At 44.4% G+C, this 26,237-nt stretch overlaps 1 protein-coding gene across 1 annotated transcript in view; it reads right to left on the reverse strand.

Annotated features, from left to right (window-relative positions):
* LOC132108176 (high affinity cationic amino acid transporter 1-like) overlaps positions 1 to 26,237 on the reverse strand; it is a 207,795-nt gene that overhangs the window by 118,010 nt on the left and 63,548 nt on the right. The window lies entirely within an intron of this gene.

The following is a 26,237-nucleotide window of genomic DNA, read 5'->3' on the forward strand; positions in this document are numbered from 1 at the left end:
CTCTGCTGGATGGCGGATGAAAGTGGTGTTGCCATCTAAAGCCTGCCGCATGACGTCATCTCTGCTGGCGCGAATCTTTTCTGCTGCTGGGCAGGCTGCGTCTGCACTACACACGATGGCTGCAGATATACCAGGGTGATCTCCTCCATAAGCTGGACGAGATGGGACCTGAGGCTATCTGTCTCGCGGATTTGAGGAGTGCTTCGCTACTAAATCCGCTGCACAGGCCATGGGACGAGTTATGGCTTCCACTACGGTGGCTGAGAGGCATCTATGGCTGACGCTCTCAGACATGGCAAGCGCTCCGGTTCTACAGCGAGTCGTGCTAGACCGGCCCCGCAAAGCTCTCAGCCTCACCCCCCGCCTCTTGCTGCTTCATCGAAGTGCCGGTGTATGAGTTCCGCTGTGGCCGAGCTCTCACCCAAGCGCGCCGCTGTTTCAGTTCCAGGAATTGTGACTGTCTCAGCGTTTTCTGCAACGCGCAAGCCTACACAGTTGCCCGCTTGCCTGCACACAAAAGCCGTTATCACAACAGCGTCAGCAACGCAGCTCAAGACCCCGTTCTCGCTCTACCGGCCGTCGCCCCGCGCTGCGGGGACCACGGCAGAGGATTACGGTGAGGCTGGAAGCCCCGAAGCCATCCTAGCATTCCTAGGAAAGCGCCGGTGTACGAGTCGCCGCTGCCGAACTCTCACCCAAGCGCGCCACAGTTTCAGTTCCAGGGATTGTGACTGTCTCAGCGTCTTTTGCAATGCGCAAGCCTGTACGGTTGCCCGCTTGCCTGCACACAAAAAAACGTTATCCAGCTACCCAGATATTTCCCGAAAACGGTGTAATTTCTGGTGTCCCGGCCACGGCCGATGGTGCTATAAATGTAGTGACCATGCCCACTGCTCAGTGCCCATCTCCACATATAAGCACAGCCCTTCACACAGGGCTCGCCCCCATAAAAGCGACTCAAGTCGATCGCGCGCACTGCATAGTAAACGTGCCCGTTCATGTGCACGTTCGTTCTGCCCAGGCAGACAGCGAGTCTAAAGCAGTAAATGTGCACGCTTACAGCCCACAATTACTCACAGACAGCACGAGTCCCACGGGACACGCTTAGCCCTCCCTCACTCGGTTAAGCACCGTGGAGGGGTCGAGGACGAGCGATCCGCCCGCTGTGATCAGCGCGCTCCCGGCCTCAAATGTCACAGGCTTAACGCCCATGTTAGAGCACATCGAAGCGCTGCCGTTGCCCAGCCAACAGAGCGCGCTTCACATCCAACCCCTAGCCATTCATGCAGAAGCATGGTCAGCGCTTCCAGGGGTTTTGGATTGGGTGCTAGACATTATAAAGGGAGGCTACTCCCTACAGTTTTTTCGACGTCCTCCGCGCTTTTTAGCAGTTTAAGCATGCGCCCCCTGCAGTTCTGGCTGAAAGCGCGAGCCCTGAAACCCTGGACAGCGTACGACTGGTACCAATCAGGTGTAAGCCTGGGGACTTCCTCGAAAGTGAAGATGGTGTCGACAGACGCCTCCACTTCGGGATGGGGAGCGCTGCTCGAGGGCAGACCGTCCTTTGGCCTGTGGTCAGAGCGGGAAAAGCTCCAACATATCAACTGTCTGGAAATGCTGGCAGTAGAGAACGCACTGACGCGCTTTTGTCCCCGAATCAAAGGCCACCACATCTTAGTCCGTTCGGACAACATGTCTGTGGAGTCCTACATATATCGCCAGGGCGGTCTCAGGTCCCGAAACCAGTACAGGTTGGCAGAACGCCTCCTGGTTTGGGCTCAGCGCAACTTGCGCTCGCTGAGAGCAGTTCATGTGCCTGGGCTACAGAATCTGGGTCCAGACAGGCTGTCCAGAAGCAACATTCCCACAGGCGAATGGTCTCTACACCCGCAGACAGTCCAGCTGTTGTGGGAGAGATTTGGCAGGGCGGAAGTGGACCTCTTCGCATCCCACGAAAATGCTCACTGCCCCGCGTTCTTTTCCAAGAACGAAAGCGCGTTGTCACGGAGGTGGCCGTGCTGCCCGCTCTATGCTTTCCCCCCCATCTCCCTCCTTCCGCAGGTGATAGAACGGGTGAGGGAAACGAGATGGTCAGTACTGCTTGTAGGACCACTTTTGAAGAACCAACCATGGTTTCCAGATTTGATGCAGTTAGCAGACACTGCCCCGTGGCCAGTGCCGTTGAGGAGGGATCTCCTCTCGCAGGCCAGGGGCTCGATTTGGCACCCTCAACCGGAGTTGTGGTCCCTCCATGTGTGGGCGCTCAACGGTTACCCGCTGATCTCTCAGTGGGAGTGCTAAATACCATCACTCAGGCTAGAGCTCCGTCGACACGATGGCTGTATGCCTCGAAGTGGTCGGTGTTCTCCAGCTGGTGCACAGCTCGGGAATGTTCACCCCTTAGTTGTGAGGTGACGTAGGTTCTCTCCTTCCTACAGGAGCTGTTGGATAAGGGCAGAGCCCCCTCCACGCTCAAAGTTTACGTGGCGGCTATCGCAGCGTTTTCTGAGACAACACTCGGTCAGTCAATAGGAAGGAATGATTTGGTCATCCGCTTCCTTAGAGGAGCTAGGAGGCTGAATCCTCCCAGACCTCCGTCAGTCCCTGTATGGAACCTCTCGACGGTTTTGGAGGCCATGAAAGGTTCCCCTTTCGAGCCTATCCGAACGATTAGCCTCAAGCATCTGTCGCTCAAGACAGTGTTCTTGTTGGCTCTCGCTTCAGTGAAGCATGTGGGTGACCTGCACGCCCTCTCGGTGAGCCCGACGTGCTTGGAGTTTGGGCCTAATGACTCAAGGGTCATACTCAAACCTAGGCACGGTTATGTGCCGAAATCCCTCAACACGCCGTTTCGGGGTCAGGTTATTTCCCTGTCTGCCCTGTCGGTGTCAGGAGAGGATGGAGACTCAAGTCTTCTTTGCCCCGTTAAGGGCTTTAAGAGCTTATGTGTCTCGCTCCGCTGTCTTTAGACAGACTGAGCAGCTGTTTGTCTCGTTCAGTGGACGTTCCAAGGGAATGGCTGTTTCGAGACAGAGCCTATCCAGTTGACGCCATAGCGTAAGCTTACGCTTCCAGGGGCCTTCAGTGCCCACTGGGCGTCAGAGCACATTCCACAAAGAGGCGTCGCCTCGTCGTGGGCGTGGTCTAGTGGGATCTCCTTACAGGATATATGTATGGCGGCAGGATGGGCCTCGCCGTCTACATTTATCAGGTTCTATAACCTGGAGGTTCCCGCCCTGCAAGCAAAGCTGCTGTCGGTATAGTTGAATCAGGGTCCTGATTGGAACTCTGAGATCGCAAGCGCTATGCGCTGCCGACTGTTATGTGGGCAGTATTGCGTAAGACCCGCATTACCACACTGGTCAGGCCTTGCCTTGACTATGTGATGTCATATTGCCGCGTCTACGGACGCTGCTAGATATGGGATGGAGGGTCCCCCCCCCCCCTCCTGTTCTGGACTCTCTGTGAGTCCCTCTGGTGACTGTGCACTGTAAATCCTGGGCGTCGCTTCCAGGTTTATTGGTGTGTGATCCCTGCGTGCACGGCGCTTTACATGGGGTTCCCGTAGCGTCTTAGCTAAGACGCAGTACGAGAGAACTCTCGTAAGAGAACGTACTCGGTTACTAACGTAACCTCGGTTCTCTCTAGAAGAGGGAACGAGTACTGCGTCCTCTGCCGTGTGTACGATTCACTCTGGTTCGCTTCGGCGATGAAATAAATCAGGTGAGTCAGCCTTTTCGAGCTCCCTTTGTGGGAAGTGGCATGGAGGGCGCGAAGTTGCATCGATGTTGCATCAGCCTGTGCTTGATAGGCTTGTGCAGTTGCCGCAGAGCAGCCAATGAGCGAGCGAGCCGTCTCGCCTATGACTGTGTGCTGCTGCAAATGCGCTTTACAATAATTCAAAATTAAGGATAATTTTTTGCTTCAGTATTTCGTGAAAAGAGACTTTTCCCGTAGCGTCTTAGCTAAGACGCAGTACTCGTTCCCTCTTCTAGAGAGAACCGAGGTTACATTAGTAACCGAGTACGTTTTCATGTTTTCTAACAGTTGAAGTACATTGCTAGATACAAGACTGACTTACTACAGGTAAAATTTAGCCAATATCTCCCTTACATTATGTACAGTACAAACATTTCTTAAAAAATTTTTTTTTTTAAATTTACCCAAAAGGGATTTTTTCATGTTTCACAGGTTGCACTAGTATGTTGTTAGTTACGTAGTTCATGTAAATTGCTAATATCTGCTTTATAGTGTATGTGACATTCACAATTATTTAAAACAAAACAAAATCTGTAAGACACCAAAAGGGATTTTTCATGTTCCAAATGTTGTATTATAAAATATTGATGTACTTTATGTACAGCAAGGGAGGTATTAGCAGAAATTTACCTATAGTATGTCAGTCTAGTCACTAGGAACGTACTACAACCTTTGGAACATAATAAAATAATAAAATAAAAATTATGTGAATTACAGTAATTTCTTATGAGTTATTATATACTGATGTTGATGGTGTTGAAATTATTCAGCCAAGTGATGATATCTCAGATCATTATTTAGTTCTGTGCAAACTTCATATAGCCAAAATTGTAAATCCTACTTCTTGTTACAAGTATGGAAGAACCATCACTTCTAACACAAAAGACTGCTTTTTAAGTTATCTTCCTGATGTATCCAAGTTCCTTAGCATATCCAAAACTTCAGAACTTGATGATGTAACAGAAACTATGGACTCTCTCTTTTCTAGCACTTTAAATACAGTTGCTCCTTTACGCTTAAGGAAGGTTAAGGAAAACAGTTGGTATAACACCATGGTATAATGAGCATACTCGCACCCTAAAGAGAGCAGCCCGAAAAATGGAGCGCAGCTGGAGGAAAACAAAACTAGAGGTATTTCGTATTGCTTGGCGGGAAAGTAACATATCCTACAGAAAAGCATTAAAAACTGCTAGATCTGATTACTTTTCTTCTCTTTTAGAAGAAAACAAACATAACCCCAGGAATTTATTCAATACAGTGGCTAAATTAACGAAAAATAAAGCCTCAACAAGTGTTGACATTTCCCAACATCACAGCAGTAATGACTTTATGAACTACTTTACTTCTAAAATCGATACTATTAGAGATACAATTGCAACCATTCAGCCGTCAGCTACAGTATCACATCAGACAGTGCACTATAGACCCCCTGAGGAACACTTCCACTCATTCTCTACTATAGGCGAGGAAGAATTGTATAAACTTGTTAAATCATCTAAACCAACAACATGTATGTTAGACCCTATACCATCTAAGCTCCTAAAAGAGGTGCTTCCAGAAGTCATAGATCCTCTTCTGACTATTATTAATTCCTCATTGTCATTAGGATATGTCCCCAAAACCTTCAAACTGGCTGTTATTAAGCCTCTCATCAAAAAACCACAGCTTGACCCCAAAGAACTAGTTAATTATAGACCAATCTCGAATCTCCCTTTTCTGTCCAAGATACTAGAAAAGGTGGTATCCTCACAATTATATTCCTTATTAGAGAAAAATGGTATATGTGAGGATTTCCAGTCAGGATTTAGACCGTATCATAGTTCTGAGACTGCTCTCCTTAGAGTTACAAATGATCTGCTCTTATCATCTGATCGTGGGTGTATCTCTCTATTAGTTTTATTGGATCTTAGTGCTGCGTTTGACACAATTGACCACAACATTCTTTTGCATAGACTTGAACACTTTGTTGGCATTAATGGAAGTGCATTAGCATGGTTTAAATCGTACTTATATGACCGCCATCAGTTCGTAGCAGTGAATGAAGATGTATCCTATCGATCACAAGTGCAGTATGGAGTACCTCAAGGCTCAGTACTAAGGCCGCTACTCTTCACGCTTTATATGTTACCCTTGGGAGATATCATCAGGAAACATGGTGTTAGCTTTCACTGTTATGCTGATGATACTCAACTCTATATTTCTTCGCAGCCCAGTGAAACACACCAATTTGAAAAACTAATGGATTGCATAGTCGATATAAAAAACTGGATGACGAGTAATTTCTTACTGCTAAATTCTGAAAAAACAGAGGTGTTAATTATAGGACCTAAAAACTCCGCTTGTAATAACCTAGAACACTGTCTAAGACTTGATGGTTGCTCTGTCAATTCTTCATCATCAGTTAGGAACCTAGGTGTGCTATTTGATCGCAATCTTTCCTTAGAAAGCCACATTTCTAGCATTTGTAAAACTGCATTTTTCCATCTCAAAAATATATCTAAATTGCAGCCTATGCTCTCAATGTCAAATGCAGAAATGTTAATCCATGCTTTTATGACCTCAAGGTTAGATTATTGTAATGCTTTATTGGGTGGTTGTTCTGCACGCTTAGTAAACAAACTACAGCTAGTCCAAAATGCAGCAGCAAGAGTTCTTACTAGAACCAGGAAGTATGACCATATTAGCCCGGTCCTGTCAACACTGCACTGGCTCCCTATCAAGCATCGTATAGATTTTAAAATATTTCTTATTACCTATAAAGCCCTGAATGGTTTAGCACCTCAGTATTTGAATGAGCTCCTTTTACATTATAATCCTCTACGTCCGCTACGTTCTCAAAACTCAGGCAATTTGATAATACCTAGAATATCAAAATCAACTGCGGGCGGCAGATCCTTTTCCTATTTGGCGCCTAAACTCTGGAATAACCTACCTAACATTGTTCGGGAGGCAGACACACTCTTGCAGTTTAAATCTAGATTAAAGACCCATCTCTTTAACCTGGCATACACATAACATACTAATATGCTTTTATTATCCAAATCCGTTAAAGGATTTTAAGGCTGCATTAATTAGGTAAACCGGAACCGGAAACACTTCCCATAACACCCTATGTACTTGCTACATCATTAGAAGAATGGCATCTACGCTAATATTTGTCTGTTTCTCTCTTGTTCCGAGGTCACCGTGGCCACCAGATCCAGTCTGTGTCCAGATCAGAGGGTCACTGCAGTCACCCGGATCCAGTACGTATCCAGACCAGATGCTGGATCAGCACCTAGAAAGGACCTCTACATCCCTTAAAGACAGCGGAGACCAGGACAACTAGAGCCCCAGATACAGATCCCCTGTAAAGACCTTGTCTCAAAGGAGCACCAGGACAAGACCACAGGAAACAGATGATTCTTCTGCACAATCTGACTTTGCTGCAGCCTGGAATTGAACTACTGGTTTCGTCTGGTCAGAGGAGAACTGGCCCCCCAACTGAGCCTGGTTTCTCCCAAGGTTTTTTTCTCCATTCTGTCACCGATGGAGTTTCAGTTCCTTGCCGCTGTCACCTCTGGCTTGCTTAGTTGGGGACACTTCATCTACAGCGATATCGTTGACTTGATTGCAAATAAATGCACAGACACTATTTAATTGAACAGAGATGACATAACTGAATTCAATGATGAACTGCCTTTAACTATCATTTTTTTCATTATTGACACTGTTTTCCTAATGAATGTTGTTCAGTTGCTTTGACGCAATGTATTTTGTTTAAAGCGCTATATAAATAAAGGTGACTTTGACTTTGACTTAAATACAGTGAGGAAGATATTGGCAAAATTTCAACTGTAGCAAGTCAGTTTGGTCACTAGCAACATACTAGTAACATACAACATTTTGAACACGAAAACCCCCATTTAATTTTTTTTTTTTTAAGTATTGTAATTTATTTCTTAAAAAAATAGTGGTGTAGTGTCCATATAAAGAGAAATAAGTTATTGGCCATATATATTTAGTCAGTTTGAGTAAATTATTAATTTATTATGAACTGATTATTTTGAATAAATTATTGTACTACGTTTCGTTTTGAGGTAAATTTGCAGACGGTCCCTAAAGGATCTTAGGCAAATATCAAACTACTACTGCGCTTGGTTTTCTTTTCACGAAAAAAAAAGGTTAAATTTGGTGAAACTTTGTGGTTTGTGAGGCTCATCTGCTTAAATGTACATAATATACAGTAATATATTGTATTAATTAGATGCCGAATTTAATAATTTAATATCTTGAGGCAATAAAAGACGTTAATGTTTATTTATATATATATATATATATATATATATATATATATATATATATAACATGCAGTTTTTCTTGTTCCGTAATTGCGTTCATATCCTCATCTGTCTGTATATAGTTTGCATCAACAGTAAGATGTGAGTTTTGTCTTTTAATCGCTGTCACTGTTAGTGCGCTGAGCCACGTAATGTGTTTTCTTTTCTTTAGCAGATTTCTGAGGGAAACCGCGTGAAACCTTGAGCGTTCGTTCATATTTTACATCTGCTTAACTGTCTATATAGTTTGCATAATCATCAATAAAATGTATTCCAAGATCTGAGGTCTTATATCACAGTATTAATTGATTGAGAAGCGTTACTCGTCATTGGGGAATCCTGGAGTGTGACGTGAGGGGATCCCCAGTATTACAGCACAGCGACGCACAAGCCATGACACAAAGTTACGGAAAATAAACAACCGAAAGCAATATATATCTTCCTTAGATGTAATATTAGTTCTGTAATTCAGCGTTGGGTAAAACACCATTATAATCTCCTTTGAATGCTGCTTACTTGGTAACAGCAAAGATGTTGAAATAAACATACGCACAATCAGCTTTTCCACATGCCCCGATAATCAAAACTTCTTCTTAGCGCTTGCTTAATTTCTGCAGATCAGTTTTTGTATCTGTATTACTTAATCCACCTGATGCTTTGGCCTTATTTAACAGCCGCTTGCACCACCTGCTGGTGAGCGACTGACAGCAGATGGAGATCATGCCTCTGTGCTCTACTGCTAATCCTGCAGCTCCCGGATGTGAGGGACAATTATCTGCCGAATTTTAACCACTGAATTTGTGGAAGCGAATTCGGAAAGTGAAATAAAATGGACCGAAATTTGCCTGTCGAATATTATACATCGTATTTTTAAACCGATTTAATATTTTGGAAGTGAATTCTGGAACGTGAATATGAATTATTGATTTTTTTTTAATTATGAAAAAGTGTGTGAAATATTTTTAATTGAATTATTCACAGCTTAACCGAACAACTATATTAAATTTCAGGACCTAAAGATGCAATCCCTGGAAATACAAGGCATTAAAATGCAAGTACTGTTAATTCAATGCATTATTTTTTCAGATAGTGCTATTCAGCATGCTTTTTTGTTTCAAAGACATAAGTCATTACTTTACTTCCATAGTAGAGGATTATAATGTAAAAGGAGGTCATTCAAATACAGAGGTGCTAAACCATTCAGGGCTTTATAAGTAATAAGCAATATTTTAAAATCTATACGGTGTTTGATAGGGAGCCAGTGCAGTGCTGACAGGACCGGGCTAATATGGTCATACTTCCTGGTTCTAGTAAGAACTCTTCCTGCTGCATTTCGGACTAGCTGTAGTTTGTTTACGAAGCGTGCAGAACAACCACCCAATAAAGCATTATAATAATCTAACCTTGAGGTCATAAGTGCATGGATTAACATTTCTGCATTTGACATTGAGAGCATAGGCCGTAATTTAGATATATTTTTGAGATGGGAAAATGCAGTTTTACAAATGCTAGAAACGTGGCTTTCTAAGGAAAGATTGCGATCAAATAGCACACCTAGGTTCCTAACTGATGAAGAAGAACTGACAGAGCAGCCATCAAGTCTTAGACAGTGTTCTAGGTTATTACAAGCAGAGTTTTTAGGTCCTATAATTAACACCTCTGTTTTTTCAGAATTTAGCAGTAAAAAATTACTCATCATCCAGTTTTTTACATTAGTTTTTCAAATAGGTGTGTTTCACCAGGCCGCGAAGAAATATAGAGCTGAGTATCATTGGCATAACAGTGAAAGCTAACACAATGTTTCCTGATGATATCTCCCAAGGGTAACATGTAAAGCGTGAAGAGTAGCGGCCCTAGTACTGAGCCTTGAGGTACTCCATACTGCACTTGTGATCGATATGATACATTTACATTTACATTTAATCATTTAGCAGACGCTTTCATCCAAAGCGTCTTACAAATGAGAACAACAGAAGCAGTCAGGTCAACAAGAGAACAACAACAGTATACAAGTGCCATGACAAGTCTCAGTTAGTCTAATATAGAATGCACAGCCAGGTTTTTTTTTTATTTATTTTTTTTTAATAAATGAAAAGACAAGAAAAGGAAAAGTGCTAGTATTAGTTGGGTAAGTGCAGGCGAAAAAGATGAGTCTTTAGATGTTTCTTGAAAATGAGTAAAGACTCAGTTGTACGAATTGAGATTGGGAGGTCATTCCACCAGCTGGGCACAGTCCACGAAAAGGTCCGTGAGAGTGATTTTGAACTTCTTTGGGATGGCACCACAAGGCGTTGTTCACTTGCAGAGCGCAAACTTCTGGAGGGCACATAAGATTTAACCAGTGAGTTTAGGTAAGTTGGTGCCGTGCCAGTGGTCGTCTTGTAGGCAAGCATCAGTACCTTGAATTTGATGCGAGCGGCTACTGGTAGCCAGTGTAACCTGATGAGGAGAGGAGTAACGTGAGCTTTTTTTGGCTCATTGAAGACAACCCTCGCTGCTGCATTCTGGATCAATTGCAGAGGCTTAACAGTACATGCAGGAAGGCCCACCTGGAGAGCATTACAATAGTCCAGTCTGGAGAGAATAAGAGCTTGGACAAGAAGTTGGGTTGCTTGCTCTGACAGGAAGGGTCTAATCTTTCTAATGTTGTATAAGGCAAACCTGCAGGACCGGGTCGTTGTAGCAATGTGGTCTGTGAAGCTTAACTGATGATCCATCACAACTCCTAGGTTTCTGGCTGTCCTCGAAGGAGTAATGGTTGATGAGCCCAGCTGTATAGAGAAGTTGTGAGGAAGCAATGGGTTAGTTGGAATCACCAGGAGTTCTGATAAAAGTCATAAGTAGTTCATAAAGTCATTACTGCTGTGGTGTTGGGAAATGTCAACACTTGTTGAGGCTTTATTTTTCGTTAATTTAGCCACTGTATTGAATAAATACCTGGGGTTATGTTTGTTTTCTGCTAAAAGGGAAGAAAAGTAATCGAATCTAGCAGTTTTTAATGCTTTTCTGTAGGATAGATTACTTTCCCGCCAAGCAATACGAAATACCTCTAGTTTTGTTTTCCTCCAGCTGCGCTCCATTTTTCGGGCTGCTCTCTTTAGGGTGCGAGTATGCTCATTATACCATGGTGTTATACCAACTGTTTTCCTTAACCTTCCTTAAGCGTAAAGGAGCAACTGTATTTAAAGTGCTAGAAAAGAGAGAGTCCATAGTTTCTGTTACATCATCAAGTTCTGAAGTTTTGGATATGCTAAGGAACTTGGATACATCAGGAAGATAAAAAGCAGTCTTTTGTGGTAGAAGTGATGGTTCTTCCATACTTGTAACAAGAAGTAGAATTTACAATTTTGGCTATATGAAGTTTGCACAAAACTAAATAATTATCTGAGATACGAAAAACGAGATGACGTTTTTTTGTATTTTCTAGTTCGGGGAACAGACACAGTCTCTATAGTGTGATATCTAGGTGAAAGAGTCTGTATGTGCTGAGAATTAGCTGACCTCTGTGACATGAGGCAGCTAGCAGATGGGCGGTTTAGCCAGTCTGTCTGCTTCCTGACCTCGGCCCCAGTTAGTCAAGTATAAACACTAAGACTATTTGCCATATTTCTAGAGAGAAGAGTGGCGTCACCCCAGGAGGGATGAAGACCATCTCTTTTCAACAAGTCAGGTCTGCCCCAAAAGCTCGTCCAATTGTCTATGAAACCTATGTTATTCTGTACCTGCCTGCGGGTGTCGCTGTTGGACAGTGTTTTCTCTACTTCCTGTTGGCCTTCTGTAGCAAATCGTAGCTCCGTGTAGCTGTTTTTATTTGATTTTTTCTCTAGAATCTTTATCTTACTATCACTCTCTTTTTTTTAAAGTGGTAAAATATAACTTAATTCACACCATATTTCTGATATTATCGATCAATCTTATCAAATTAACTTTGATCGTTCACTTTTATTTTATATCCGTGAGTGCAGTACACCTGCAAAGCGTTAGCACTCGTTAGCTTGTCATTAGCGTTTTCATTCGAACCTATCGCTGTTTTCTTTTCTCCTCTTGCTCCAGTTTTTCACAAGTTCATCAAACAACCGCAGTAGGAATATTTCATCAAGCACGGTGAGTAATGGCTTCTCCTGTCATTGTTACTTGCACCTCTTGCCACATGTACAGTTTATCTATCTCTGTCGCTGATGAGGGATTCACATGTGATAAATGCAGGGAAATAGTTAGGCTGACAGAGAAGATTTCAGAATTAGAGACATGCATCCAAACTTTAATTGAGGACAGTAAGAATGTTAGGGCTCTAGATACGCCTTTGGATGCGTCTAGTTCAGGGATTCCTGTACATTGTTCGGTTCCAGAATCAGAGCCCCTGCAGCAGGGCAACTGGGTGACGGTGAGGCAGCGTAGTCGTGGGTCAAAACACCGCTCTTCTGTTCCGATCAAAACATTAAACAGGTTCTCCCCACTCAGTGATGCACCCACTGAGAAACCAGATGAAAGTGCTCTAGTTATTGGTGATTCTATTGTACGGAACGTGAATATAGAGACACCAGCCACCATAGTCAAATGTTTACGGGGAGCCAGAGCGCCTGACATCTTGGCAAATTTAAAAGTGCTGGCTAATGCTAAACGTAAATACAGTAAGATTGTTATTCATGCCGGCGCTAATGATGTTCGACTTCGCCAGTCGGAGATCACTAAAAATAACATGAAAGAGGTGTGTGAACTTGCAAGCACGATGTCAGACACTGTAATATGCTCTGGTCCCCTCCCTGCTTACCGTGGTGATAAGATGCATAGCAGATTGTCATCACTCAATGGCTGGATGTCTAAGTGGTGCCCATAGAATAACATAGGTTTCATAGACAATTGGACGAGCTTTTGGGGCAGACCTGACCTGTTTAAAAGAGATGGTCTTCATCCCTCCTGGGGTGGGGCCACTCTTCTCTCTAGAAATATGGCAAATAGTCTTAGTATTTATACTTGACTAACTGGGGCCCAGGTCAGGAAGCAGACAGACTGGCTAAACCGACTGTCTGCTAGCTGCCTCCCGTCACAGAGGTCAGTTAATTCTCAGCACATAGAGACTTTTTCACCTAGATATCAAACTATAGAGACTGTGTCTGTTTCCCGTACTAGAAAAAACAAATAACGTCCAAACCAAGTTAAGATTAACAAATTAATTGAGGTTCAACAAATAAAAAACAGAAGCAATATGGATAAACAAATGATAAAGCTTGGCTTATTGAATATCAGATCCCTTTCTACGAAAACACTTTTTGTGAATAATATGATCACTGATCATAATATAGATGTACTCTGTTTGACAGAAACCTGGCTAAAACCTGATGATTACATTATTTTAAATGAGTCCACCCCCCAAGATTACTGTTATAAACATGAGCCGTGTCTAAAAGGCAAAGGTGGAGGTGTTGCTTCAATTTATAACAGCGTTTTCAGGATTTCTCAGAGGGCAGGCTTCAAGTATAACTCGTTTGAAGTAATGGTGCTTCATATAACATTATCCAGAGAAACAAATGTTAATGATAAATCCCCTGTTATGTTTGTACTGGCTACTGTATACAGGCCACCAGGGCACCATACAGACTTTATTAAAGAGTTTGGTGATTTTACATCCAAGTTAGTTCTGGCTGCAGATAAAGTTTTAATAGTTGGTGATTTTAATATCCATGTTGATAATGAAAAAGATGCATTGGGATCAGCATTTATAGACATTCTGAACTCTACTGGGGTTAGACAACACGTTTCAGGACCTACTCATTGTCGAAATCATACTCTAGATTTAATACTGTCACATGGAATTGATGTTGATGGTGTTGAAATTATTCAGCCAAGTGATAATATCTCAGATCATTATTTAGTTCTGTGTAAACTTCATATAGCCAAAATTGTAAATTCTACTTCTTGTTACAAGTATGGAAGAACCATCACTTCTAACACAAAAGACTGCTTTTTAAGTTATCTTCCTGATGTAACCAAATTCCTTAGCATATCCAAAACCTCAGAACAACTTGATGATGTAACAGAAACTATGGACTCTCTCTTTTCTAGCACTTTAAATAAAGTTGCTCCTTTACGCTTAAGGAAGGTTAAGGAAAACAGTATGACACCATGGTATAATGAGCATACTCGCACCCTAAAGAGAGCAGCCCGAAAAATGGAGCGCAGCTGGAGGAAAACAAAACTAGAGGTATTTCGTATTGCTTGGCGGGAAAGTAACATATCCTACAGAAAAGCATTAAAAACTGCTAGATCCGATTACTTTTCTTCTCTTTTAGAAGAAAACAAACATAACCCCAGGTATTTATTCAATACAGTGGCTAAATTAACGAAAAATAAAGCCTCAACAAGTGTTGACATTTCCCAACACCACAGCAGTAATGACTTTATGAACTACTTTACTTCTAAAATCGATACTATTAGAGATAAAATTGCAACCATTCAGCCGTCAGCTACAGTATCACATCAGACAGTGCACTATAGACCCCCTGAGGAACAGTTCCACTCATTCTCTATTATAGAGGAAGAATTGTATAAACTTGTTAAATCATCTAAACCAACAACATGTATGTTAGACCCTATACCATCTTAGCTCCTAAAAGAGGTGCTTCCAGAAGTCATAGATCCTCTTCTGACTATTATTAATTCCTCATTGTCATTAGGATATGTCCCCAAAACCTTCAAACTGGCTGTTATTAAGCCTCTCATCAAAAAACCACAACTTGACCCCAAAGAACTAGTTAATTATAGACCAATCTCGAATCTCCCTTTTCTGTCCAATATACTAGAAAAGGTGGTATCCTCACAATTATATTCCTTCTTAGAGAAAAATGGTATATGTGAGGATTTCCAGTCAGGATTTAGACCGTATCATAGTACTGAGACTGCTCTCCTTAGAGTTACAAATGATCTGCTCTTATCATCTGATCGTGGGTGTATCTCTCTATTAGTTTTATTGGATCTTAGTGCTGCGTTTGACACAATTGACCACAACATTCTTTTGCATAGACTTGAACACTTTGTTGGCATCAGTGGAAGTGCATTAGCATGGTTTAAATCGTACTTATATGACCGCCATCAGTTCGTAGCAGTGAATGAAGATGTATCCTATCGATCACAAGTGCAGTATGGAGTACCTCAAGGATCAGTACTAGGGCCGCTACTCTTCACGCTATATGTTACCCTTGGGAGATATCATCAGGAAACATGGTGTTAGCTTTCACTGTTATGCTGATGATACTCAGCTCTATATTTCTTCGCAGCCCGGTGAAACACACCAATTTGAAAAACTAATGGATTGCATAGTCGATATAAAAAACTGGATGACGAGTAATTTCTTACTGCTAAATTCTGAAAAAACAGAGGTGTTAATTATAGGACCTAAAAACTCCGCTTGTAATAACCTAGAACACTGTCTAAGACTTGATGGTTGCTCTGTCAATTCTTCGTCATCAGTTAGGAACCTAGGTGTGCTATTTGATCGCAATCTTTCCTTAGAAAGCCACGTTTCTAGCATTTGTAAAACTGCATTTTTCCATCTCAAAAATATTTCTAAATTACTGCCTATGCTCTCAATGTCATATGCAGAAATGTTAATCCATGCATTTATGACCTCAAGGTTAGATTATTGTAATGCTTTATTGGCTGGTTGTTCTGCACGCTTAGTAAACAAACTACAGCTAGTCCAAAATGCAGCAGCAAGAGTTCTTACTAGAACCAGGAAGTATGACCATATTAGCCCGGTCCTGTCAACACTGCACTGGCTCCCTATCAAGCATCGTATAGATTTTAAAATATTGCTTATTACTTATAAAGCCCTGAATGGTTTAGCACCTCAGTATTTGAATGAGCTCCTTTTACATTATAATCCTCTACGTCCGCTACGTTCTCAAAACTCAGGCAATTTGATAATACCTAGAATATCAAAATCAACTGTGGGCGGCAGATCCTTTTTCTATTTGGCGCCTAAACTCTGGAATAACCTACCTAACATTGTTCGGGAGGCAGACACCAGGGTTCCCACTCTTTTTCAGAGATCATTTTCCAGGACTTTTCCATGACATTTCAAATTTCATGATGATGGGAATAAAATATAAGGATGACATATTCACAGCCTAAAGTAATATATTCCTCTCTCCTCTCTTAAAAAAAGCATACAATTTATGGCTATAACCCAACTATAAAATCAGAAATGCACCAAATACACACACACACACACACACACAAGTCTGGTTCACTATCCTGCTAGAGAATCTCCTTAGACATAATGGTTTTTATACTGTACAAACTGTATATTCTATCCCCCTTCACTATCACAAAAACTTTTTCAAAAAAACATTTAGTATGTTTATTGATCCATTTCCCCCATGGGGACTGCTGGCTGGTCCCCACAATGTAGATGATCTCAGGTTATCCTATCCTTGTGGGGACCATTTGGTCACACACACACACACACACACACACACACACACACACACACACACACACACACACACACACACACACACACACACACACACACAGAGCTTCTGAAGGTAAACTCTACACTTTATTTTAATGAACACATTATAACGACTGCATTATAAGCTTCCCCTTCCCTCTTCCCCCAACTGCAGTCTCCAAAAAAATAAAAGGCATTATAAAAAAAATAATTTGCAAAAAGCATCTGTCCCAAACAGACTAAACAACAAATAAATGTCTGTCCAAAATATTTACTGCATTAAGCTCCACAGTAACCTTGTGATTTTTTTTTACTGTTTGCAACTTTTCCAAGCTTTGTTTTAGAGCTGTTAACTCCTCACTTTTGTCTGCGACACTTTTTCGATAGGCATTTGATTTTGACAGTAAGGTGAAGTCATGCTTTCTCTCTGCCCTGGCGGCCATTTCATCTGCCTCTTTCTGCATGGTTTCAATGCTTGGTTTCGAAACTTGTCCAGCCTGGAAGTGTAAGCTAAATTTTGGAATTGCTTTATGGTGTGTGTAGACGTGTATTAAAAACATTTTGTTCTGTGCAAGAACCTCATCACACTGAGGTGCAGTGTACCAACCAGCATTGAGCAAAACTTGCAACAGTTTTTGAAACATTTCTCTTGAATTATCTCTGTTTGCAACCATGATCACAGGGTCAAGGGAACTCAAGTGCCACACAGATGGGTACATTAGGGGACTTCTCTCCATTATTTTCTTGCAAGTCATTGAAAGGAAGGAGACACATTCTTTTTTGAACAGCTAAATTTTTACAGGATGTTCCTTGTGTTAATGTTCCTTATTTAATAAAAAAAATCACTAGTAATAAACTAGTGTTTTAATAAAATATCAACGAACAGTATATCACAATTGTATAAATAGTGCAACATATTTAATGTTTTAAAATAAATACAATTTAGAATAGAAAGAGGAAAGGTAAGATGCTTTAAAAATTAAACTATTACCACCAGCAGATGGCAGAAAATAACAGTCTTAATGAGTGAATCATTGGAGTCACTCTATCAAACGATTCATTCAAAACGCTTATTTAGGAATGAAGAAAATGACGGTCTTCATGAATGGGTCATGAATTGTTTCTCAAATTCATTCAAAAACGAAGATATGAATCAAAAACGCAGATTCAGTCGGCAAAGAAACGTCACTGTACTGTTTGTTGCTAAGAGAAACTTCTGTTTGGAACTACTAGGTTGGTGAAACAGAGCAAACAGACAATAGTACAATAGCAAACGTGCCTTTATATATACGTTTATATAAGTACTATTATATACTACCAGCCTCCGCCTCATGTTCACAAGTCTATGCTGCACTATGAACATGCAATTATCGCTGTGCATCGCGTCAGCATTTCATTTTCACTTCACATATCGTTCATAAAACAGGTTTGGGAAGTTTGGGTCTGATTTGTCATGGGGATGCAAGACGCTCCAACGATTCTAAATAAAATACACTTAACAAATCGATAACCTTTTCTCATGCAAATGCCGTCACTCATGATGTAATTTGCCGTGCAGACCCCTTGCACATGCGTATCAAAATAATTACTTTACAATAATATTAACATGTAATTAAATATTACCTGCATACCAGTGAACATTTGCTGCAACACTTAATTTCTAGCACCTGAAAACCGCCAACACGAGACAGCGTCATACGTCACAGGGAGCTTAAACAGCGTGAGCTCACGTGTCAAAACTCAGCATCCCTGAACAGAGCGCTTTCTGTCACGTTAATTGTTTCAACCAGTTGTCGGCCAATTCTTTAATGATCAAGAAAACTTAAAAATAATAATTTTCCAGGACAACAAGATTTTTTCCAGGACAATCTATGTTTTCTCTCATTTTCCATGTGTTTTCCAGGACTGGAAAATTGGTCATTAATATATTAATATACGCGTGGGAACCCTGAGACACACTCTTGCAGTTTAAATCTAGATTAAAGACCCATCTCTTTAACCTGGCATACACATTACATACTAATATGCTTTTATTATCCAAATCCGTTAAAGGATTTTTAGGCTGCATTAATTAGGTAAACCGGAACCGGAAACACTTCCCATAACACCCTATGTACTTGCTACATCATTAGAAGAATGGCATCTACGCTAATATTTGTCTGTTTCTCTCTTGTTCCGAGGTCACCGTGGCCACCAGATCCAGTCTGTGTCCAGATCAGAGGGTCACTGCAGTCACCCGGATCCAGTACGTATCCAGACCAGATGCTGGATCAGCACCTAGAAAGGACCTCTACATCCCTGAAAGACAGCGGAGACCAGGACAACTAGAGCCCCAGATACAGATCCCCTGTAAAGACCTTGTCTCAGAGGAGCACCAGGACAAGACCACAGGAAACAGATGATTCTTCTGCACAATCTGACTTTGCTGCAGCCTGGAATTGAACTACTGGTTTCGCCTGGTCAGAGGAGAACTGGCCCCCCAACTGAGCCTGGTTTCTCCCAAGGTTTTTTTCTCCATTCTGTCACCGATGGAGTTTAGGTTCCTTGCCGCTGTCGCCTCTGGCTTGCTTAGTTGGGGACACTTCATCTACAGCGATATCGTTGACTTGATTGCAAATAAATGCACAGACACTATTTAACTGAACAGAGATGACATAACTGAATGCTATGATGAACTGCCTTTAACTATCATTTTTGCATTATTGACACTGTTTTCCTAATGAATGTTGTTCAGTTGCTTTGACGCAATGTATTTTGTTTAAAGCACTATATAAATAAAGGTGACTTTGACTTTGACTTTGTGGGCACCACTTAGACATCCAGCCATTGAGTGATGACAATCTGCTATGCATCTCGTCACCACGGTAAGCAGGGAGGGGACCAGAGCATATTACAGTGTCTGACATCGTGCTTGCAAGTTCACACACCTCTTTAATGTTATTTTTAGTGATCTCCGACTGGCGAAGTCGAACATCATTAGCGCCAGCATGAATAACAATCTTACTGTATTTACTTTTAGCATTAGCCAGCACTTTTAAATTTGCCAAGATGTCAGGCGCTCTGGCTCCCGGTAAACATTTGACTATGGTGGCTGGTGTCTCTATATTCACGTTCCGTACAATAGAATCACCAATAACTAGAGCACTTTCATCAGGTTTCTCAGTGGGTGCATCACTGAGTGGGGAGAACCTGTTTAATGTTTTGATCGGAACAGAAGAGCGGTGTTTTGACCCACGACTACGCTGCCTCACTGTCACTCAGTTGCCCTGCTGCAGGGGCTCTGCCGGAACCGGACAATGTACAGGAATCCCAGGAAACAGGAATATTTCAGGGGAATATTTCAGGGGAAGTCGTGGCCTGGTGGTTAGAGAATCGGACTCCCATTCAAAGGGTTGTGGGTTCGAGTCCTGGGCCGGCAGGAATTGTGGGTGGGGGGAGTGCATGTACAGTTCTCTCACCACCCTCAATACCACGACTGAGGTGCCCTTGAGCAAGGCACCGAACCCCCAACTGCTCCCCGGGCGCCGCAGCATAGAAAATGGCTGCCCACTGCTCCGGGTGTGTGTTCACAGTGTGTGTGTGTGTGTTCACTGCTCTGTGTGTGTGCACTTTGGATGGGTTAAATGCAGAGCACAAATTCTGAGTATGGGTCACCATACTTGGCCGAATGTCACTTCACTTCACTTTATATCTAGAGCCCTAACATTCTTACTGTCCACAATTAAAGTTTGGATGCGTGTCTCTAATTCTGAAATCTTCGCTGTCAGCTTAACTATTTCCCTGCGTTTATCACATGTGAATCCCTCATCTGCAACAGAGATAGATAAGCTGTACATGTGGCAAGAGGTGCAAATAACAATAGCAGGAGAAGCCATTACTCACCGTGCTTGATGAAATATTCTTACTGCGGTTGTTTGATGAACTTGTGAAAAACTTGAGCGAGAGAGAGAGGAGAGGAGAAAAGAAAACAGCGATAGGTTCGAATGACGCTAATGACAAGCTAACGAGTGCTAACGCTTTGCAGGTTTACTGCACTCACGGATATAAAATAAAAGTGAACAATCAAAATTAATCTGTTAAGATTGATCGATAATATCAGAAATATGGTGTGAATTAAGTTATATTTATCACTTAAAAAAAACAGAGAGTGATAGTAAGATAAAGATTCTAGAGAAAAAAAATAAAATAAAAACAGCTACACGGAGCTACGATTAGCTACAGAAGGCCAACAGGAAGTAGAGAAAACACTGTCCAAAAGCGACACCCGCAGTCAGGGAGTGGAGAAGCCCTCAGGGAGTGAGTGACTCCCTTTGTAGCTTTGGGAGAGAGACCAACATCCTAGGCTGCTTCTGCAAATGAATGAGGCTCACAATGAATTAACGGCACCATCCCAGAAGGCTCACCGGATTCATGTTGGATAGCCAAGACTTGGCATTAAGTGGTATCAGCTTTGGTCGACCAGCTCCGTGGCTTGCTAAGTGAATGGGTATTTTCAAGTTGTGATATGTTTAATGGTTGGAATGAGAGTGTCATGGAGAGAAGATAAGTTGATTTACTTCAGCCTCTTCTGCTAGTGGCCTGTCGACTATGTCAGGTTCTTGATAGGAGTGCGGAGGTGCTTTGCAAGTCAGTCTGCTGGTTTCGTAGGGTTATGAGAGCCGGAGATTCTCGCGTGGTTCCATCACGGAATGCGCAGGTGTGAAGGTGGCTGTAGATGAGAGGCAGCCCTTACAGTGGCTGAAGGAATGGAGTAAGAAAGGATGATGGGATGAAAGGATGTCTTTGAGTGGGGGGGGGGGGGGGTTGAGGATGAGAGGATATAGGAGGGAGGAGGAGGTAGGTAGGGGAAGGTAGGGAGAGCGGAAGGGTGGAAGAAGGGATGTTGGCATGAGTATATAAGAGAAGGGAGGAGGTAGGGGAAGGTAGGGAGAGAGTGTGATTGAGAGGTAAAGCGAGGGTAGAATAGGCTGAAGGAAGGGTGGAAGAAGGGACGTTGGGATGAAAGGATGTTTGTGAGTGGGGTGTGTTGCAAGATGCAGGGAGGGAGGGGGAGAACGGAAAGAGGTTTGGAAATAGAACTGGGGGTTGAAGGAGACCGGCTGGTCTGTTTGAGCAAACACTATAGAACATGCAATGCTCAGTAGGTCGCTTAATCACAGGAAGCCCCACCTACTGAATGAAAGAGCCGAACAGTAAGTCAGCGCGTCACTGCTGATGCCATTAGAAGCTTCCCGGTTGCTATTGAAACAGTCAGCAGTCTTAGACATGCACTTAGGACCGCGCGTGGTGCATTTGTTAACTGTATGATCATTCACCTGAGGCGCTGCTGGCGGTGCTGTTGTAGTTGAATGATCGTTTCACCTGAGGTGCTGGTGGCGGGGCTGTTGTAGCTGAATGATCATTTCACCTGAGATGCTGCTGGCGGTGCTGTTGTAGCTGAATGATAATTTCACCTGAGGTGCTGCTGGCGGTGCTGTTGTAGCTGTATGATCATTTCACCTGAGTCGCTGGTGGCGGTGCTGTTGTAGCTGAATGATCGTTTCACCTGAGGAGCTGCTGGCGGTGCTGTTGTAGCTGTATGATCGTTTCACCTGAGGCGCTGCTGGCGGTCCTGTTGTAGCTGTATGATGTTTCACCTGAGGCACTGGTGGCGGTGCTGTTGTAGCTGTATGATCGTTTCACCTGAGGTGCTGGTGGCGGTGCTGTTGTAGTTGAATGATTGTTTCGCCTGAGGCGCTGGTGGCGGTGCTGTTGTAGCTGAATGATCGTTTCACCTGAAGTGCTGTTGGCGGTGCTGTTGTAGCTGTATGATTGTTTCACCTGAGGCACCGCTGGCGGTCCTGTTGTAGCTGTATGATGTTTCACCTGAGGCACTGCTGGTGGTGCTGTTGTAGCTGAATAATGTTTCACCTTGAGGCGCTGCTGGCGGTGCTGTTGTTAACTGTGTGGTCATCCACCTGAGGTACCGCCGTGGTGGTGGTGGTGTTAGCTGTGGTTTAAAAATGCTATTTGAGCAGAAGTAACAACATTATGACATGGTGGATGTCAGATTTGTTAGAGATAATTAGAAACACAGGGCCATATTCCTGTAAACACCTGAAGTTTGGGTGGAAAAAAGGATGTTGGGATGAAAGGTTGTTTGTGAGTGGGGTGTGTTGCAAGATGCGGGGAGGGAGGGAGGGAGGTTGGGAGGTAGAGAATGAAAAGAGGATTTGAAAATAGAATTGGAGGTTGAAGGGAGAGCAGCCGGTCTGTATGAGCGAAGACTAGAGAATTTCAAAGACGTGTCACTACTTTAGTTTGAATGGCGTAGGGGACAGTGAATGGGCATGAGTCAAGGGGGAACAATTTAGACTGTTTAATTTCACCAGCTTGCATGATGTTTGTGAGTGGAGTTCTCTTACGAGAGCTCTCTCGTACGGCGTCTTAGCTAAGACGCTACGAGGAAAAGTCTCTTTTCACGAAATACTGAAGCAAAAAATTATCCTTAATTTTGTATTTTTGTAAAGCGCATTTGCAGCAGTACACAGCCATAGGCGAGACGGCTCGTTCGCTCATTGGCTTGTTCTGCGGCAACTGCACAGCCTATCGAGCGCGGGCTGATGCAACATCAGACCAATAATTCTTGCCACTTCCCGCCGAAACAGGTGTGGCCCAACCTATAAAAAGAGCTCGAAAAGGCTGACTCACCTGATTTTTCATCTCTTCAGCGAAGCTCACGCATCGCTGGATCACGGAGGAAGCAAGCGCCGTCTGAGAAAGCATATCAGCAGGACGAGCCATTCTGAAGCTGCTGGCATCGCCGCCTTCCACTGCCGTTCCTGCTGCGCTATCCGGCGCCTATATCCTTTCAATTCTGTTATATCCAGCTGTTCTTATGTGTGTGTGTGTTCGCCCTGCGACACACACTCGTAAAAGAGCTCGCGTCTTTTTTAAGATGCCTTCCTGCGGCTCGTCAGAGCCCCACTCAGCGAGGGAGACCGGTACGTCATCTGTGTCTCCTGCCTGGTTGAAGATCATGCAGCACTCGCGCTCGCTGACGGCGGATGCCCCCACTGCGAGCTGTTGCCATGGTGACTCTGAGGACTCGCCTGGCCTTTTTCTCTGAGCCTGCATTCTCCGCTGCGCTGAGGCACCATAAAAGCATCGCTTCCAGCAGATTCCAGAACCGTCTTCAGCTCAACCGAGCTCGCCGGTTCGCCCTGCTTCACCGGCCCCCCCTGCATCGCTTCCCGGTGGGCAGCGCCCGCTGTTTGCCGGCACGTCGTCCGAGGAAGTCGATCTCAGGGCCGCATCGGGGGAAGAGGACACACGCTCTCTGCTAGCTTCGGGCAGTGAGGGCTGGGCGAGCTCCGAGGATCTAGCGCCTTCTGCTCAGAAGCCCAGCAGACGAGCTGACATCGAGAAGGAGCCGGGGCGAATGCTCGTGTTGGCCGTGACGAGTCTCGGCCGCGAGTGGTCTGCACCAGCGCCCCCCCTCTCGTTCCCGGCTGGATGGTATTTCCCTTTCGGTTGAGTGTACTTCTCAAAGCCCGCCTCATTTCTTCCTGAGCTTCACGAAGAGGTGGCGAAGGCTTGGAATGCTCCATATTCAGCGCGAACTCGTTCGTCTGTCTCACTAGCATTCTCCACACTGATGATGCTAAAAACAGGAACTACCAGTCACTTCCGCCGGTGGAACAGGCGATAGTGATGCACCTTTGTTCGCCCTCTGCTGGACGGCGGCAAAAGCGGTGTTGCCATCTAAAGCCTGCTGTGTGACGCTGCGGCTGCACTACTCGCGATGGCTGCTTCATCGAAGCGCAGGTGTACGAGTTCCGCTGTGGCCGAGCTCTCACCCAAGCGCGCCGCTGTTTCAGTTCCAGGAATTGTGACTGTCTCAGCGTTTTCTGCAACGCGCAAGCCTGCACAGTTGCCCGCTTGCCTGCACACAAAAGCCGTTATCACAACAGCTTCAGCAACGCAGCTCGAGACCCCCGTTCTCGCTCTACCGGCCATCGCCCCGCGCCGCGGGGACCGCGGCAGAGGATTACGGTTAGGCCGGGAGCCCCGAAGCCATCCTAGGAAAGCCATCTATGCATGCTGCATGACGCTGCGTCGGCACTACACACGATGGCTGCTTCATCGAAGCGCTGGTGTACGAGTTCCGCTGTGGCCGGGCTCTCACCTAAGCACGCCGCTGTTTCAGTTCCAGAGATTGTGACTGTTTCAGCGTCTTTTGCAATGCGCAAGCCTGTACGGTTGCCCGCTTGCCTGCACACAAAAACTGTTATCACGGCTACCCAGATATTTCCCGAAAAAGGTGTAATTTCTGGTGTCCCGGCCACGGCCGATGGTGCTATAAATGTAGTGACGATGCCCACTGCTCAGTGCCCATCTCCACATATAAGCACAGCCCTTCACACAGGGCTCGCGCCCATAAAAGCGACTCAAGTCGATCACGCGCACTACATAGTAGATGTGCCCACTCCTCAGTGCCCACAATCACTATGTCACACTCGTCATGTGGTTTCTGTAAAAACGAAACCCGTGCACGTTCGTCCGGCCACGGCCGATGGTGCTATAAATGTAGTGACGATGCCCACTCCTCAGTGCCCATCTCCACATGTAAGCACAGCCCTGCACACAGGGCCTACGCCCATAAAAGCGACTCAAGTCGATCGCGCACACTGCATAGTAAGCGTGCCCACCCCTCAGTGCCCACAATTACTATGTCACACACGTCATGTGGTTTCTGTAAAAACAAAACCCGTGCACGCTCGTCCGGCCATGGCCGATGGTGCTATAAATGCAGTGACGATGCCCACTCCTCAGTGCCCATCTCCACATGTAAGCACAGCCCTGCACACAGGGCTCGCGCAAATAAGATCGACACAGATCGGTCGAGCGTGCCGCATAGTAAACGTGCCCATTCCTTAGTGCCCACATACACTATGTCACATACGGCGCGTGGCTTCTGTAAAAACGGGGCCCGTGCACGTACGCTCTGCACAGGCAGACAGCGAGTTGAAAGTGGTAAATGTGCACATATGCAGCCTACAGTTACTCGCAGACATATCGAGTCCCACGGGACCTGCTCAGCCTTCCCCCAGTCGGTTAGCGCCGGGACGGGGTCGAGGAGGTGCGATCTGCCCGCTGTGATCAGCGCGCTCCCCGCCTCAAATGCGCAGCACACCCGAGCGCCGCCGTTGCCCGGTCAACAGAGCGCGCTTCGCATCCAGCCCTTAGCCATTCATGCAAATGCATGGTCAGCGCTTCCAGAGGTTTCGGATTGGGTGCTAGGCATTATAAAGAGAGGCTACTCGCTACAGTTTTTTCGACGCCCTCCGCGCTTTTCAGCGCGCGTTGAAACTACGGTCAAAACAGAAGTAGCACACATACTTCGGGCCGAAATATCAAAACTGTTGAGCAAAGGGGCTGTAGAGCCTGTGTCTCAAGCTCAAAGCGAGGGGGGGCTGTACAGCAGATACTTTCTGGTGCCCAGGAGAGACGGGGGTCTCAGGACCATATTGGATCTAAGACAGCTGAACAAGGCATTGATGAAACGCAGTTTCAAAATGCTTACGACCAGGAAGCTCCTCGCGCAGATTCGCAGAGGGGACTGGTTCATGTCAATAGATCTGAGGGACGCGTATTTTCAAATACAGATAGCGTCAAACCACAGGCGATATTTGAGATTCGCCTTCGAGGGCCAGGCATACCAGTTT

This window comes from Carassius carassius, chromosome 28, assembly GCF_963082965.1.
Source record: "Carassius carassius chromosome 28, fCarCar2.1, whole genome shotgun sequence".
Lineage (NCBI taxonomy): Eukaryota > Metazoa > Chordata > Actinopteri > Cypriniformes > Cyprinidae > Carassius > Carassius carassius.